Below are 2,719 nucleotides of genomic sequence, written 5' to 3' on the forward strand. Positions count from 1 at the left end.
ATTTCATAAGTTAAAATTTCAAAAGCTAGGATTGATTATTAAAATTGATTGATATTATTTCATGAACCAATCAGTTCAAACATGACTGAAGCCTCAGCTGAAATTGCTGTGCACACTCAGATCGCAATCTGAGAAAAACAAAGCATTGGTGGGTGTGACACTGTCTGTCTTCAGTGGTATTAACACAGATCTATCGATCAGACAGTGCCAGAGCTAGTCAATATATGTTCAAATTCACTGACACATACTGCGTCAGCTATCTTAGGTGACAGCACACACATCTTGCTGGTTTGCCATAAAATAAAATTTGGATCGAGTCAAAATTATCACGCCCTGACCTTAGTTATCTTTGTTTTCTTTATTTTGGTTAGGTCAAGGAGTGACTAGCGTGGGTATGTTAGTTTTACCTTGTCTATGGGTTTTGTATATCTAGGGGTTTTTGTAAGTCTAGGTTAATTGTATGTCTATGGTGGCCTGAATTGGTTCCCAATCAGAGGCAGCTGTTTATTGTTTCTGATTGGGGACCATATTTAGGTAGCCATATTCCCTTGGGTATTTTGTGGGTTCTTGTCTATGTGTAGCTGCCTGTTAGCACTTATGTCTATAGCTTCACTGTTCGGTTGTTTGTTATTTTGTTTCAGTGTTCATTTGTTTAATAAATTAAGAATGCACGCTTACCACACTGCACCTTGGTCTCCTCCTTATGACAAATGTGACACAAAATATTGTTTCATAGAGAACAAGTGTAAAACATTGTGTGGACTAATGACTGTCAATATTTAAGTAATAACTGTATTTCATGAATAAAGCACTGTTCGCAATCCTCAAAATGTAACATTTGTATTTCAAATAAATTGTTATAGAAAGAATGTCATTATTCATACAAATATATAGAGATGTGCAGCAGTAGTTGAACTAAAAGCAAAGAAGCACATACCATTGCCTAGGCAAAAAGCAGGCACAAATTCATTAAAACAAACTAAAAGTAAATTTAACAGAGCTATAAATAGTGTCTTAAGAGCATATTAGCATTGGAATATGAGACACTCATGGCTCATCCCGCCATTGATCTATTACGATCGCCGTAAGAAGCAGACCAAAATGCAGCGTGGTGTGTTCATGATGATATTTTAATTACAGAAAGCACTGAACACTGAATACAAAACAATAAACGACCGTGAAGCTATAATAACAACTGTGCTGACACAAGCAACTAACATAGACATGGACAATAACCCACAATGGCAAAACAGGCTACTTAAATATGGTTGCCAATCAGAGACAACGACTAACACCTGCCTCTGATTGAGAACCATATCAGGCCAAACACAGAAACAGACAAACTAGACATCCAACATAGAATGCCCACTCAGATCACAGCCTGACCAAACGAAACATAGAAACATACAAAGCATACTATGGTCAGGATGTGACAAACTCACAGGAACACAAACAATTATCCTGTCACTTCTCCCACTACATTCAAGAGCAGGTACTTATACATTCTTGTTCAGTAGGAAAAAAATGTATTCTGGCAGCTGATACACCGTGGCATGTAGGAATTCCCATGCTGGGGCACACAGTCTGGGAAAGTTGATATCAAACACATTATAGAACTTCAAGCACTGATCCAGTGCACCAAAAAGTGTACCTTGCTCCAATGCCTTTCCGCTAATGACTGTAAACACCTGTGAGCAGAGACAATTGTCCCCAAGAGCCAACACAAATAGGTAGGGTCTGGTCACCTTTGCCTGGTGCAGTTACTCAACCATGTTGGTCCCAACCTGTTAGATAGAAATCGTTAGATTTTACAATATGAGGACTTGTGCAAAGCATGGAAGCACACTGACACACTATTTATTTTGTATACTGTATAGCCATTTATATCCATATAAACACTCATTCCCTGTTTGATGCCTAGATCTTCCATATATTTTGGGCTAAGGTTAATGTACACAGCAATGCATTGGAGTGTGCAGTTATGCAGAACATATTTTGAAATGCTGTTCTTTTCATTCAGTGTTTACAAATGCTGTCATCTAATTTGCCCATGAATACCCTTATGCCTATCCACTATTTAAACTTACAAGTTGATGAAGGACTGTCTGGTCTCTTCGAAGCCGGGTAAGAATGTCTTCCTGCCCTTGACAGAAGTTTTAAGGCGATGTTTCCTTTCCTATCCGGAGAGAAGAATGTTTAGTGATAAACTGGATTGTTTTAGGCAACAAAAAAAAAATCATGAGCATCTTGAGGCATGACCAGCAGCATAATTTCAAACTATACCTGCTCTTCGAAGAAAAGATCTTGGGCCTGCTTCTCTCAGCTGGCAAAGCTAATTATTTTGTACATGAAGACCGCAATCCAGTTCTCTGCGAGTTTCGCCAGGTTAAAAATGGAGAAGTCCTGAGCAATCTGTCGTAAAGCAGACAAACAATTACTTTTCAATTGCAGTTAATCACTAGTCTGGCTAGCACCTAAGTTTCGAAGTCCTCTTCACCTCCATCTGGAATGGCTCTTTGATCTTGTTGGCACAGTGTGTCGACAATGAAGGTGTCATGTTTGTCATTTATTATCATGTCTTGTCCCTGTGCTCCCCATTCTGTTCGTTTCCCTCTGCTGGTCTTATTGGGTTCTTTCCCTCTTTCTATCCCTCTCTCTCCCCCTCCCCCTCTCACTCTCTCGCTCTCTCTTCTCTCTATCGTTCCGTTCCTGCTCCCAG

The 2,719-nt window shown here is 39.4% G+C and overlaps 1 long non-coding RNA gene across 1 annotated transcript; it reads right to left on the minus strand.

Moving 5' to 3' along the window:
- Positions 1–1,668: 1,668 nt before the first annotated feature.
- LOC124039418 lies at positions 1,669–2,429 on the minus strand. The gene is made up of 3 exons (XR_006839570.1): positions 2,284–2,429; positions 2,088–2,176; positions 1,669–1,784 (listed from the first exon to the last, which is right to left on the minus strand). It is a non-coding gene; the product is annotated as an uncharacterized LOC124039418 (long non-coding RNA).
- Between the last annotated feature and the right edge of the window lie 290 nt (positions 2,430–2,719).

The sequence above is a fragment of the Oncorhynchus gorbuscha genome, linkage group LG07, assembly GCF_021184085.1.
Source record: "Oncorhynchus gorbuscha isolate QuinsamMale2020 ecotype Even-year linkage group LG07, OgorEven_v1.0, whole genome shotgun sequence".
NCBI classification, from domain to species: domain Eukaryota; kingdom Metazoa; phylum Chordata; class Actinopteri; order Salmoniformes; family Salmonidae; genus Oncorhynchus; species Oncorhynchus gorbuscha.